At 35.0% G+C, this 15,940-nt stretch overlaps 1 long non-coding RNA gene across 3 annotated transcripts in view; it reads left to right on the top strand.

Annotated features, from left to right (window-relative positions):
- LOC311443144 overlaps positions 1-9,421 on the top strand; it is an 18,458-nt gene extending 9,037 nt beyond the window's left edge. The window contains exons 2-6 of one of the 3 annotated variants that reach the window (XR_014697089.1): positions 163-216; positions 1,244-1,290; positions 2,162-2,242; positions 7,107-7,205; positions 9,027-9,421. This is a non-coding gene — a long non-coding RNA (uncharacterized lncRNA). Of the gene's footprint in view, positions 1-162; positions 217-1,243; positions 1,291-2,161; positions 2,243-7,106; positions 8,861-9,026 lie in introns of those variants that run through there. The other 2 variants (XR_014697091.1, XR_014697090.1) reach the window with 2 other exon arrangements.
- The last annotated feature ends 6,519 nt before the right edge of the window (positions 9,422-15,940 follow it).

Here is a 15,940-nt window from a genome sequence, read left to right as displayed (position 1 = left end):
CTACATTATTTAAAATTGTTTTATAAACAATAAATAATTAGCATTTTACATTAGGACTCATTAATAGTATCACAATTATTTCTATTGACATTATTATTTTAGAGTAAAAAGCATACATATAATTGACTTACAGAAATATGATGATAATGTTTTGCTGTCCAGAGTTTGCAGGTTTTGCCTGGCAAATGGTATACTGAAGTTCATGTACCATTAAAGGTTGGTACTTTATTAAAATGTCTGGAATAATCTTGTTTGAAATAGGCATGTCTAGTCTTTCTACAGAGAAGATTCTGAATACCCTTTAGGATGGGATTTCAGGAGGGGGAAATTTGTTAATACGTTCACTCCTGCCTGACAAATGAGCATTATCATCAATGTGGGGGCACATTTCCACTTATCCTTTTTGTAGCTGGAGAGGTTTATGAAAAATAAATTAATAATGCATACTAAATTATGTCTGCAAGAGACATCTATGTATATATTGCTAGCTTCAAGACTGATTAGATTTACTTTTTTTTTTTTTTTTTTTTTTTTTTTTTTTTTTCCCCTCACGTGTCCGTAATGCCTTTAGAATGCGCTGCATGGTAGAAAAATGCCCTCTTGATTTCAACTGAATACCTGGAAGGAGTGGTTTTTTCCCCTCTATTAATGTGTACATATGTATGTGTATTCACCTAGTGCTTGTGTTATTTTTCCTAAAAAGAGCCTGCTCTCTTGAATTACCCCAGTACGAATGTATGCCCTAGGATGTGAAATTCAGGAAAGCAGGTGTCTTATTATCATAATTTGAAAGAGGTCCACTTAATAATAGCCAGTATTACACAAGAATCTGCTAACTATACAGCAAGGACTGTTTTTCAGCAAAGAACGTAAACCATACGTTTTAAATGCAGCTAAAAATGGATGCGGCATGCTATTTCCTTCCACCTCAGCCTGCAGTGTATTACTTAGATTTGCAAGGCATAGCCACCACTAGTACTTAACACTGCTGAAAGAGCCACCCTTCAAGGTTCTTTTAACCACAAAGAAAAGAGAAATATAGTAGCATCGATTGTTAAATCCTGTTGCTTGTTACTCACTGCCCGCACACAGAACGTCATGCCTTTGTAGCAGTGAGGAGAGTTGGTATTTATCAGGGTTCAGAGCTAGTTCAGCCACACACTTGACAAATTATTTGTGGAATTGTTGTATTCACAGTCACTTAAATAAGAATCTGTCAACACAAGGCTGTGCTTTGTTGCAGCAGGTCTCACGGTTTTTCCTGCGCACTCAAAGAATGATGGATTGGAGGTAATGCAAATTCACTACCATTTTATATGCTGGTGCCTTCTTCATAGACAGGAAACATAGCTCAGTATCATCTTGTAAAATGCCTTAACTGTAAAGGCCTAGTTCAGTGCTGAAAGTGCTTTTTTAAAATGGTATGTTGGAACAGGGAAATGTAATTCAAATATTTTCCTCATGTCTCATTTTAAAGACTGTTTGTTGGAGCAGGTGTACATTCAGATTTTCACAGGCTAAGTAGGACATATGCTTATCTGTGGTTGGTAATTAAAACAAGTTGATAAATACAATTATTTGATTTTATTGCAACTTAAAAGTTAATACTGCTTAACAGGATATTAAATTTTAAGAGCTCACACAGCAGAAAAAATGTTGGTTAGGTAGCTTAGTCTGTGTTGTTTGTAGTGTTTTTTTTTTTTTAGTAAATACATTAGTCCAGCGAACAAGGCCTATCTTTAAAGCCCTGTAACCAATATCAACAATTATATTCTAAGGTTTAAAAAAAGAAAAAAAAAAAAAGTCAGAACAAAGCTTATAATAGCAAGTAAGAAGATTGTCTACAGTGGCAAACACCATTTAGGTACTGTAAAAAAATGGAACGTTTTTCCAAAACTAAGCCATGAACTTCTGGCTACATTCTGCTGCAGTTGAAGGTGGTGCTTTCCTTTTCTCACCCTGCTCCCAAGCCTCACCAGCCCTGGGGGAGCAGGAGCCTGCCAGCACCTGGGCAGCACTGGGGCATGGCAGCAGCCCTTCAGTGTGTTGAGAAGGTGGTAGAAGTAATAACATGCACTGGAAAAGGCTTTTCTGGAAAGTTCTCTGTGCAGTTGAATAGATGGAGTTATGGCCTATTTATTGCTTCCTCTTTTTCTTTCAGGTTGTTCAGGAAAATTGATATTTTTGCACTAGGACGAAGCTTGTCTGCAGGAGAGGACTTTCTCAGGGACTTGTTTCAAGGGTAAGGCATTAGTTTGCCAGGAGTTAGGACAATTGCAAATTTTGTGCTGCCCCAAGTTCAGCATGCATTTCTTCGGTCCCCATAATAATGGGGGAATTTCACAATGTGCATGAGCATTAAACAATAAGCAATGAATTTTTTTAGAGAGTAAGCATAGGGCAAATATTTCCTTGGATTAGTGCCCTAATGGGAGGTCCTGATCAATGTAGTATTGAAACCTTTGTGGCTTATAATAGGCATTGGTGAAATCAATGGATATATCTCCGTACACATCAGGTGGACCAGGTTTTAACCCCAGATACTCCGGACCTTAAGCTTTCAACTTAATCTGAGAAGGCACTTGAAATTGCAGTGTACTCTCATGGCATAAGTTTGCAGCTGATGTGCACATCTGGACTGCAGAAAGCTGCACTGGCATACTGCTGCCAATACTGCTGTACTACGCTGATGCTTTATGCATAGTAAGAGTGCTACTGTGTGATAGTCTACTTCTTTATTGACTGAATGAAAGGAAATAATTTGACATTGAAGAGCATTGACTTTATACATGTATATATGCACCACCTGGCCTCTTTTTGTTTCCTTTCTGAGTAGTGTACAGTGGCTTGCTCTAATTTTTTAAAGCGTTATATTTATGGAGAGCCATTAACCAGCAGAAGTTTGCACACCATGTGTGTTAAGGATGTGAGCGGGCAGCTCCATGGAGCAGCACCTCCCAGCTTAGCACTGTGGCGTAGCCTGGCCTGGGCACTGCTGCTCACGCAAGTATTCCTGCAGAGCTGAGCTGTGTTCAGAGAGGTACCTGCAAGCATTTAACTGACTTTATTTTTGTCAAAAAAAAAAAAAAAAAAAAAAAAAAAAAAGGCTGTAATATGGCACTGCATAAAAATTAACCTGCTCCTGTTAGACTTACACAACTGTGATGGCCTCCTGTACCTATGTACCTTTAGTCATGAGCTGGGAGAGCACCAGCATGTACTGGCACTAATAAAAGCTGGAAAGACCAATACCTACACTAAAGTGGTTGCTTGGGATGATGTGACTGCAGACATCACTGTCTTCTGTTGGAGAGCTCATTGATGATGCCTTTGCTTTTTATGCTTTCTCTAGACTTGTAGGGACACATGTCTGGCAGACCTCCTGCAAGGCCTGCACTCTTCCAGGGTATTCAGACTTTTATAGTATTTTTCCTAGCATCATTTCAAAGCGTTTGGAAGCTCAGCATGATTTCAAAAACTGCAGATTGACTTGCAGTATGGGATATAGTATTTTCATTTGCGTCTAAAAATGGTGTTGTGTGGCCAAAAATTAAATCGCCAAGAAATCGCACATGGTTCACAACACAGTTCTTTGATAACATTAAAAGTATATGTAATATTTTGAAATCACTAGCCAATTATTTCTATTAGTTTCATGATAATTTATGTAGCGAATCTCTTTGTTGGAAGCGTTCCTGCTTTGGTCGAAATGTATTTTTGAACACACTGTCACACATTCCCATTTGGCACCTATTTTGTTTCACTGAATTTCTTTAGTATGTCCAGATCTCTTGCCAGTGTATTTGCGGAACATATTTTGACAGCTTTGTCACCAAATTTGTTACTTCTTGTATTTGGAATGGGTATCAAATTCCGGATTTTAACATGTGCTTCCTTTTGGCATAGACTCAATTGGATAATACCTTTGTTTTCTTGTATGGTGAATATAATAAGATGAGTGAATATATATATATATATATATATATATATATATATATATATATATATATATATATGTTTACTCTTTTCAAATGTCATTAAGATTTAAAAGTTAGTAAGCTAGATTATTATAGATTTTTTATGTTTGCAGCTAATAGCAATATTAAGCAGAATATATTTTAGAGTTGTGATCTTACATTCATTGCTTATCCAAAGTTTATTATAATAGGAATAGTTAATATGTGAGGACAGTGGGTCCTCACTACACTTTCTCTTCCTGTCTTTCTCTCTCTCTCTCACACACAATTTTATTTCAATATGCTTGGATTAACTAGACTATTGAATTTCACTTTGTTATGTTCATTCACAAAATAGTCTTATTCTTGAATTTGTTAAAGCTGAATGAAAACAGTGTGTTTAAGGCTGATCATAATCTTTTCCACCATGTGTATTATTATTATTAATGCGGTATTCTGAGATTAAAAGAGATGACAAGATAATGTGTGTTGAAATATAAAAGTCAGTTTTGTGGCTTTGCAACAGCAGTCAGAAGCAGGGCTGCCTAGCTGGCCCACCCTGGGAGTGCCCTCAGACATTGTGCTGGTCTGTGATGTCTCCAGCCACACCAGTCCCCATTATTCCCTTGGAAAGAGAGCTTCCTGCAGCCCTCTGCTGCATCATTTTCTATGGCCAGGTTCTTCACGGGGTGACAACTCTGCCCATACAGCCCTGCGTTCTGTGGGGCAGCTGCACTGCCTGTGACCCTTGTTTTGTTTGTGCCCAGAGACTGATTGCCTATTGTCCAGCTGTTGGCATCTGGCTTCTGAAGCCTTTAACCTCTTTGGGTGTGTGTAGATTGAGATAGCATCCTTAATTTGAATGAATGAATAGGATATGCTCACTACTTCTAAAATATCGTCCAGAAAAATAGGCTGAAAAGGTTTAAAAAATTAGTTACCTTTGACAACAGAGGCTAAATGTGACATGGAGGATATGTATTTTGGACTTCACCTTAAATAATTCTTTGTGGTTGCTATAGCTCCTGATTACTTTTGCCCAGTTGTGGATAGCATATATACATGTATGTATATGTATAGCATGGAAATAGTTTTGGTCACCCTTAAAAGTAATCTTTACTTTGGAGCTTTGTTTACTGTGCTGAATAATACATACCAAATAGGAAATGAATCCTGAAACAGCTGTTCTTGTTGGTTAAGTCCTCTTCTTATTTTTGTAATGTAAGGATTGACTTTAAAATGTTATCAGTCTTCCTGAACTGATAGGCATTGCCTTTTACAAAATGTAAATCAAAATTCCCAAGCAAGAAAAAAATAAATAAATATGTTGAATAAAAATGCAATTCTAAATCTAAAATATCTGTACAATAAATAACATTGTTTTTGAAGGGGACTTTCAAGTGACAACTCTAAAATATGCATCTTAACTTCAATTCCTTGTGCGAGCCTATGTATTTCCTTTTTTAAAGTTTTAGATGGCAGCTGCCCAAACAGTTCTATGAATTGAACTTAGATTTGAACCTAAATGTAATGTTTTGAAAATAAATTTTTATTTCACGTCTTACAGAGAGCATGATATGTAATACTAGTGAAAAGCATTCACAATACAGTTCATTCTTTAATTCTGATTCTGTGGTCCTATGGAATAATTTCTGATTCTCTGAGCAGTTTCTTTCAGACTATCTGGACAACTTGAGACATAGACTACAATCAGGGCACAGACACACTCAGACCATCAGAAGCTCTTCCTCCAAAGAAATAATTAAGTTAAGATGACAAAAGTAGGAAGGCTATTCTACGTCTGTACAAAATATAGCACATATACTGCATTTTTGTGTAACTTATTTCTCAAGTTTCTGAAGCCCAGCTTAAGAGGGCAGCAATCATATACCAGCTGGCAGCATTCTCCAGAAAAATAGAAGCAATAGGCCATAGAAATGGTCTGGTCATGACATACTTTTATTCCCATTAGAGAAGAGAATAACAAAATAGTAGCTCTGCTGGTTTCATAATACCACAGAATTTCCTACAAAATAGTGGAGGCTAGGGCAAGATGTGGAATAAGTTACAATTATAAAGAGTAGACTGACCTGCCATTGATTCAGTTTTCCTTTTGGCTGGAAATTTTGCATTATAAAATATACATTTTCAAAACTTTCCATTATAGCATATATATTTTGCTTCTCAAATTTCTTGTTCAAATGACTGTCTTTATTACATCAAAATACCAAATTTCTGCAAGTTGCTTTATTTTTTTTTATTTCTTTTCTTTTCTCTTATATTTTTTACTCTTTTTTTTTTTTTTTTTTTTTTCCTTCTAACACAAAATAAATAAAACAAGGTAGTAATGCCAAAGTAAATCGGACCTGCAGACTTGAAGGCATCATTTGCTGTTCTGCCTAACTTCATTAGAGTGTTAGTAGAGGACTAACTCTTTCAGACAACTTCTAACAAATTTCTAAATACACAAATAATTTACTTATTAGATGTGATATTTATATATATATAAAAAAGTGAAGAATAGACACACTGAAATACATTTATGGAGACATAAAAAAAAGGAATGACCTGTTGAAGGTGGACGTTGGCTCCCGAGAAGGACAGAAAATGCTTAGGAAGGTTCCATGAAACTCACAAAATTATTGTGTATATATGAGAAGTAATAATGTTATCTGGTTTTTTTTTTTTTTTTTTTTTTTTCTTGTTTCCTGTTGATTGACTTTTATAGCTTGCAAACATTATGCTGGATTGTAAATTGCAATAAATTTAATCAAGAATTATTTTATTCAGCCTACTAATGAGGAATAATAGCGTATGTATCAATTAGACATGTCAATTTGTGTGAAGAAATAGATTTACAAAGGGATAGTAGGTAAAAAAATATCATTGGTATCAATTCACTTCATTATTTTTAATTTGCTGTGAATATTGAGTGCTTGCAACATGAAATCATTCCGCAATTAAAATAAAACAGCTGTACTCCTATCAGCTTTTCCTTGCTTGCTGTTGCTTACAGATTAGCAATTGTCATTGGCTTCAGCCTCATGTCATTTCATTAATTTGAAACCATAAATGGGTAAAAAATAATATAATAATAAAAATTTTTGGCTTGTCCATGCATTAAGTAATGTATATAAATTATTTTTTCAGATTGCACTGAAGGAACAGAATTGTATCAGCAGCACATCAAAACTGTGACAAAACCCTGGCCTCTTCTCTTCTTCAGCATCAGCAAAGCAATAGTAGTTTGTGAGCACTTCATGCACTTTGGCACTTTTTTATTACTCTAATTTCCTTTTCTTTTCTCCTAGAAAATTTCTAGTAAACTAGATCCCACAAATGTATTATAGTGTAAATGAGAAGGATGAATTCTGAATGGTTTGTAGCTTGCTTTCAACATAGAATCTAACGAGTCTCTCCCTTTTTTAACGTCTGTGCCCTTATTTAATTTTCCATGATAAAACAGAGCATGTTTGTGTTTTTGAGTGGCATATGTAGCTCTGTGGTTGTCCTTAATTCTCTTCAAATAGACCAAAAGACTGACAATAAGAGTACATTCATAGAGAGAAGCATGGAAGTTGCAAAAGCTATTTCTGCAAACCCAGATGTGAAAATGTGATGCATAATTTCTTCTGTTAAATTCTGTTTTTCTAGCAATAAGTTCTTAACAGCCTTTAAAGATTTTATATTGGTCTATCTTACCTACTTAACATCTGATTATTATTTTCATGGAAAGGTAAAAAGATAGCAACAAACAAAAAACACACAAACCAACCAACTTTTAAAGGTTACCCATATATCCTTACATAGGATATAAGTATGCTGGAAGAATGGATAATTACATGTTTTCTATTTGAACAGAAAAGAGTAGTCTTCCACATGACTGTGGTTTCAAGAAATTAAGGTAAACTGTACTTATGATTACTTATTTTCTGCAGTCGGTATTGCAGATTTCAATACCTTTACATCCATCTGGATGAATGCATTTTGCCATGGTATATTTTTTTGTTTGTTTTGTTACCAGTGAGAGCTTTTTGATAGAACTCTGTAGAATAGAATTTTTGTATCTGTAGGGAGGCCAAACACATGGAATCTGAATCTCAGTTAACAGTGAATTCTCTATTATGGGAAGTAAAAGCATATGACTGTCTTCCTCAGCTCTGAAAGTAGAAGTTGACGCTTCCTTGTATCAGAGAATTTAAACTAATTATTATTACAATGCTCACTTGCTTATTTGCTTCTCTATAACTGGAATCAGTCTGCTAAGTTTGTGTGAAGTTTTTGGAGTTTATGCTAAAATTTCAACTAGCTGAAATTATCTGCATTTCACTACTTCTGAAATAATAATATATTTAGTATATTAAAATATCAAATAATAACGGTAATAATAATAAAAACACATGAACTATGATTCTTTCTATGAATTCACTGAATTTAAGGAAAAGAATGTTGCAGAAGCTGAATACACCTTCAATTTTTGATAAATCTAGGGTGTTGTCATTTAACATTGATGATTTGTTAGAAAAAAAGGCTATGATAGTTTAATACCGTACTTTTGAATAGGTATCTACATATTTCAAAACTGAATAAGAAATGTTGCTGAAAATCACAGACATGCCTAACATCCAGGTATGCAATTTATAATGTATAAGAGCATCCATGTTGAGACTTGAGCTGATTAATTTATCCCAGATAGTATATATCTGCAATCTTTCACACTGCATTTGGTGCCAGACTTCTTGGGTGATGTTTGGAGAAATAATTTTTGCCTTCTACATGACCAACACTAGAAAGCTTTCAAAAATCTGGGGGACAATGACAAACAGAAAGCGCGTATCACAGGGCTGGTTGCTGAATTTCCTAAATTGTAATTAAGTATGATCTGGGACACTGTTTTTTACAAATAAAGCTTGTTTATATCAGTTAGTATCAATGCTGCCCATCACTTTTTATTTCCTCTTCATATTCCTGATTTTTTTTTATTTTTTTATATTGTAAGTTGCAAGTTGTTTGTGAAGTCCTGTTAGTGTTGGAATCAGTTCTGTGACTTTCTTCATTCCCTTTTGACAGAACTTCATTCCTAACAGATCTGTCCTAATGGGCTTTGGTGTGGACTGGCAGCTGTCTGTGCGTCCACTCTGCTACCTGGGCACAAGTCATAACATGGAACTTAGTTTTTCTTCTCTGTGGAGCACAACCACCACCTACCATGAACTCCCATATTATTCTCACTATAGTGTTGACGCATCTGTTATCCAACTGTTGTGGCAGCTAAGCTTTAAGCTTAAAATCATATAAAGCTACCAATATGCAATCTAGGTTAATGGGAAAAGGAACACATTTTGAATCAAATCATTATAAAGAGAAAATTAAATGTAGTTTCCTCATGTTCTTGTAACAAACGCATCATCCTGTTTTTCTGTGTAGTAGGCAGTATTCATAGAATCAAAAGTAGATCTTTTAAAACCAACATTGAAGTTAATTTTACCAACCATGTGTCAGAAAGCTCTACCCAGTTTGGGCTTTATTTGTCTATGTGAAGCATTGATTTCATGTTTACAAGTTCAGCGTGACCCGAAGTGACTTGCTTTATATAGACATTTAATATTGCCCTACACACCAATAATCCTTTAGTATAATAAAATATAAGCTTTTGCCTCTTTACTAGAAGTTACAGAGAAGTCTTCTGATCATCCAGCTATGAAAAGCACCATGACTGGTTCTGCCCAGGAGCTGCATGAATACATGTGAAGCAGAAAAGTTGCTCTTTATAGCCAGCTGTAAAATTCTTTCAAACCCTGTGAATGTTCAGCCCGAGAATGTTTTTCTCATTGGCATTTTCTGAGATATAGATTAGCTTCAGCATATCAGCCTTCAGCAGTAAGTGCAAGTTAATATTTCCCTCCAAGCTTATACTTTATTGGTGAAACTCTACGTCAGCCAGTCCATTTCAAGAACAAATGCAGCATTTGGTTCCACTAAACTACGAGAGAACATGGTCCAGATTTGACAAAAATTGCAATTAGTTGCTTTTGTGTGCTTATGCACAGTGCAAATGCTGTAAAATGTTTTTCACATGATGCAACATTGCCAACTGATAATCACTGGAGCATTAAACCAAAAGAATTTGTGTATATCCTACAAGCTGCAGAAGGATAAGAAAAAGTAAACAGAAACTAACAGCTGAATTTTTCCGATGATGCCATTCCTTCTCTTGTGTTTAACTGATTCACTTTTAAATGTTACTCTTTGTCAGTTTCTCTAGAGTCTGATTAGAAAACCCTAAACCAACGTGAATATGCTTTTGTTTCTGTCCTAGTTTTGACTGTGTGAATTTTTAGAACATTTTCAGTTTAATTATGCAGCACCAAAAGTTGCAATTAAACTGAATTTTCAATTGAAACTACTCATTTTAGTTAACTGTCAAATTAACCATTGCATTGTGAAACAGGGGCCTTCATTATTGTGTGGTGTCTTGGAAAAAAAAAGAAAAAGAAAAAAAAGACTTTTTAAACAGGGGAAAAATGTCAAATCTGTCAGTCCTATCAGAGTGAATTACTGATTTAAAGAGATACCCATACAGCAAAGCAAGTGACTCTCTAAACACAGTGGAATCTTTTCTAGGTGTTGTCTTGAATTATTTGGACACTGTAAGTATGGGCAGTATTGAATGAAGTCTTTTAATCTATTTTGTGAAATGTATCTTTCAAAGGTAGGTAGAAGGTAACGTTGCTTTAAAACAATCTTGTGATAACCTATTTGTTTTAGGGATATCTGACATGCCATGTTTTACCAGGTGCTATGACACAATGTGATGGATATTGTGTATTACGTAAAAGACTGTACAAATCTTAATATCTCTGTTCCTCTGTTGTAGCATGTGATGTACAGCTTTGTGTACATAGAGCATCTCAGACTAGTGTCTGACACTACCCTTTTCCTCTAAGCCCTAGGCATTTTTATCACTGTGCCAATAAAAGGAAAGGGATTTATGGGGTACTGCTTTTTAATTCATTCAATTCTCTGTTCATTGTGAGGTTAATGTTGTTGATCTATTTTTCTCTTGAAACAAATAAAAACAATATGTGCTGACACTGACTTTGACTTTTGACATGGGAGATAGAGGTCAACATTTAATTCTATATTTATAGACTACATGAACAATATTATCTGTATTAAAAACTGTTCACTCAGTCCTTGTCATTTTACAATTTAGTTCAGTAGCTTATATCACACTGAAGATTTTCTCCAACTGTGATCAAGGTGCCATCATTCACAGGACTACACTTAAGGGGTTGTCAGCCTTTCCATTAAAAACACCTTTATTTCAGGGGTTCATAACCTGACTAGCTGAAAAAAAATTACATCAGGACAGACCTGGGGCTTTAATTTAAACAAAATATACATTTAAAAATAGCCTAAAGCCACAATTCCCACTCCTAACCCCCCCAAAACAAACAAACAAACAAACAACAACAACTAGGAAAAAAGCTAGGAGCTGATTGGTTTATCACATGTTCAATGGCCACTTTTACTTATCATATTAAAATTATTTATCAAGCAGATATAATATCACGTAAACATTCACCCATTTATTTCTTTTTGAAATATTCCTGACTCTTTATATTTGAGAGGCTTTTGTCTGTCCATTACTAGATGTCTCACGACCAGACTGCTTAGTTACTGTATATGCCTACCGCAGTTAGGGATGAGATTATAATTACTGTGGACAGTACAACTGTACCTGTGGAAGTTTATACTGCTGAAGACCACTTTCTTTCTCAAATGGAAATTAAGCCTTTATAACCAAATTTTTCCTTACTGCTACTTTTACTTTTTATTGCTTCTGCAGGAAAGGAGAAGGAAGATAACCCAGTTATATCCAGAGTGGATGCAGAGGTACTATGTTTACGCATGAACATTCCTTGCAATATGGAACAGATCCTTGGGACAGGTAAATCTAAGATGATTCCACTGGGACAAATCCTTAGACAATCTGAGTTATTCTCACTTTCCTGGTATAATGACCTTTGCTAATTTTTTATCAGCTAAGGCCTGGCACTTCTGTGTGTTATTTCTTCCTTGAAAGAGCTATTTTGTGAAACCTGGTAGGAAAAAAAATAAATATTTTTTCCTCCAAATCATAACAGATGCTGTGGGGCACTGTTATTCTCACAATATGGTAGTTCTGGGGTAACTCCATCTTTGGTTCTTATAAATCACAAAGTATTAATTTAAGTGAATGAGCCATTATAATTTGAAATGTATTAAAGAAAAATCCTGCCACCATGTTGTAAATTAGAGTCAATGGCTTTACTAGCTTGAGTAAGCATACTTCATTTTATTCATGTTTTTGGGGTCCAGTCCTTTGGTGTACCTTATATTTAACAAAAAATATGAAGTACCAATGCAATTAATATTAATCCTAATTTGTTTTCAGATATTATTTTGTCTTCCTTTGGTCAATGGCAAGAAATTTGAGATTACTTCCTATTTGCATTGGAAGATAACATGAATGTTTTCCATTGGCTACACAGATGCTTTATCCATGTAAATACGTAATTCACTGGTAGTAAAAGAATAAAAAAATGCAATAACCCTTACAGTGTAATCTATGAGTTTTTAAAATGTCTAAGTATATACCACATTTATATATTAAAACAAAACAAAAAAACGATTGCAATCTGTAATTGTTTGAAATATGTGGGGTTTTATAGTAGTATGCATATATGGTGGTCCATGGTAACTGACAAGTTTTTTTTGTTTTGTTTGTTTTGTTTTTGTTTTGTTTGTTTGTTTTCTTTAAGTAAAGCCTATAGAAATTAATATGCAATTTTTAAAGTGTTCAGTAATTCATATATAGGCCTTGGAAGACAGGGAACCTACCACATTTTTTATGTGTCTACCTTAATAAGGGCTATGAAACTGAAACACTGATGGGTCATGTTACATACCATGCATCTCCGAAAAGATTTTCATTAAAACAAACTCATAAAGAGACTTAGTGCAGCTTCTCAGCAGATGGCAAGAGGTGTTTATTTGCCTTATGGAATTCTTACTGTTTATATACAGAGAAATGGAGACAACAACTCTGAAGGATCTGGTTAATTCTTGTAGGACTATTTAATATGGATATCATTAGCATTAAAAGTGTACAGGAGGTTTGGTTATATGTTCTTTTTCTAACGAGCCCTACATTTGCACTGAAACTATTCCAACTATTGGACTTCCTTGGGGGAAAAAAAAAAAAAAAAAAAAAAAAAAAAGAAATATAGCTTCCTGATGTGGAATCCTGAAGTAGAATAACATAGGGGCTTCTTTTAATAGTCAAACTTTTATTTTCCATTAGGTTTCTTTCTTCCCTTCACTCTCTCAGTCAATTCTCTGTTAAATAGCTCCTGCTCTATTTCTGGCACTTTTGAACTTTATTTTTCTTTTTTTGTCCTTTTTCCTTCCATCTGTTTGCTGGTTTCATTGTCTCTTAGCTGCCATTCCCCATTATTATAACCTTCAATCTGCAAATCTTCTCCCATATGTGTTCTTGTCCTTTCCTACGCCTCCTGTCTTTTGATTTTTTCCAGATCTCATTTCCTTTTCACCTGATCTGTCTTTATTCAACTCTGCTCTTGTCTATCTTCTGGCCTGTATCAGGCCTCCTTTTCCCTCTGTCCAGTTGTGGATCCATAAGCTAAACAAGACTTTGGCAGCAGATGTCAAGAAATGTGGTGTTCAGACCAGAGCTTGACAGCTGCAAAAGGCAAATGAGGATGTAAAAGCCAAACTTTTGATTCAGCTGGTGTGAATACTTTTTAATGGATAAAATATTCAGTGAATACAGCCTTTTTTCTGCTTGCAAATTTTCTTGCAACAGATTGAGACATTCTGTATTTTACTTAGTTAATATTATTTATTTATTTATTTATTTATTTAACTTAAATTTGAATTTATCTTTTCCTGGTATGTTTGCAACAGTTTTTGTAACAAATCACACTGTACTGTTGTAATCACTTGCAAAGATATAAAATATTATGTAAGTTCCTTGGAATTATGGAACTAAGGATTGTGCATACTGAAGATTCTGTAAACATAAAACTGAAAATTCATAATTATACATTTTATAGCTGGGGAATTATTTAAATTGAAATTTAAGATATTATTTGAGGTTAGAATTTATTTTTTCTAGTAAGAAAGTTTAAAGAACAGCCATACAATTTCACATGAAATTACATTTTAAGTAGGAAATTACCAAATGTCAGTTATATTTCCCAAATCCCTCTAAAATTTCTGAACAAGGAATTTTAATAATTTGTGAACTGCCTGATCTCTGTAAACTGGGTATCCTGCATTTGTGCTATCTAAAGATGAAGCTTTAAAGATATTGACAAAGAAATTGTCCTTTTGGGGTTTTGTTGTTTTGTTTTATTGGTGGCATGTTTTGTTGTTGTTGTTTTGTTTTTAACTTTTTTTTTCTTTTTTTTTTCTTTTTTTTTTTTTTTTTAACTGAGAAGGGCTGCACTACATTCACAGAAATGCTGGCACAGTAGGAATATCAGCATATCTGTATGTGTCAGGTGATACTAGAAGTGCACATGCCTGTAAATAGTAGACATATTAACACCATGTTATCACTAAAACACTATCTAGTCATGATATACATATATATACATATACATAATGATATCTCTATCGAAACTGTATAAAGACATACTGAATATCGAATGAAAGCCTAAAAGGCTAATCTAGTAATTGCACACCCTGTCCACAAGACTGTTAAATCATGTCCCATTCACTCGAAACCATTTCAAAATATTTGTTCTTGCTTTAAATAAGAAAAAATAAAATAAATAAACAAAAAATTGTTTCTACATGAGCAGTGTTTTAGTTGCCCAATTGGAGAAAAAAAAAAAAAAAGTAATTCCCCAGCCTGAAGGCATTTTACAGGATTATATTCTTTGTTAAAGGAAGAAGAGGTGTAACCTACTGTCTGGTGACCTTTATTTTGGATGAAGACTAATAGACATTGAGCTCTGCAGAGTGAAATTGCATACTTATATCACCTTATTTACATTATTGTTTTCTAGTTCAAATAAGGGTGATATCAGTGCTATGGATGTGTTTTTGCCACACTGTTTAGTAGCTGAAAAGCTGCAGATGCCTTCTTTCTCCCACCCAAATGGGTGTTTCTGCATGTCTGTCCCTCACTGCCCTCTCCAAAGCAAGGGGCAGGTATTCTTCTCTAAAACAGGATATCATTGAAGCCCTCTACTTCTTTTACAGCTTCTTCCCCAGCAAATGCTAGCTTAAATCTTTTTAGAGAAAACTGAAGGTGTCCTGGATTTCTTCCCATGCTTGAGGATAGAGGCTCTCCTATGTGGCCTTTACTCTAGTCTGAAGCAAAACCCTGATTCCTGTTTGCATTGACACTCTTTTGTCTTGCAGGCAATCCCAGTGGCCTTACTCTTCAAGAGGAGGAGAGCACCATGAGTTCTTCCACATGTACAGCTAAAGGTGAGCACATACTTTGTGAGAAGCAACACCACTACTTTGCTGGGTGGTGAACGCAGGGAAACCAAGCTTGCATTAAGATCCATCAGCAATATCCTCGAACCAACGCACCTTCAGGAGTGGAAGAACTGTAATGAAATATTTTTTGTCTAGAGAATTTTATTGCTTGCTGCCTGAGAACAGCCCACATATGTGGAATCTACCCCGGTACGTGTTTAGTACATATGTGAGTATGCTGTTTTCACATCTATTAAGTTTTTATGAAGAGTGGAAGAAAAGAAGTGACTCAGGGTCTGGGTATCTGCCTCTATTTGTCAGGAAGGTGCTGTCTCCTGAGACATTGTTTACCCATCTTAACTGGTAATGGTCCTCCAAAGCTCAAAAAAACAACCACAGCAGTGATGAATGTTTGCTGATGGACATCAGATGTCTTGCTGGGGTTTAAAAGAGTCTAAAAGAAATCAGATTCCTTAGTCTTC

Source organism: Aythya ferina (genome assembly GCF_964211825.1).
Source record: "Aythya ferina genome assembly, chromosome: 12".
NCBI classification, from domain to species: Eukaryota; Metazoa; Chordata; class Aves; order Anseriformes; family Anatidae; genus Aythya; species Aythya ferina.
Note: the sequence above shows the minus strand (reverse complement) of the source record. Positions and strands in the feature narration are given on the sequence as shown.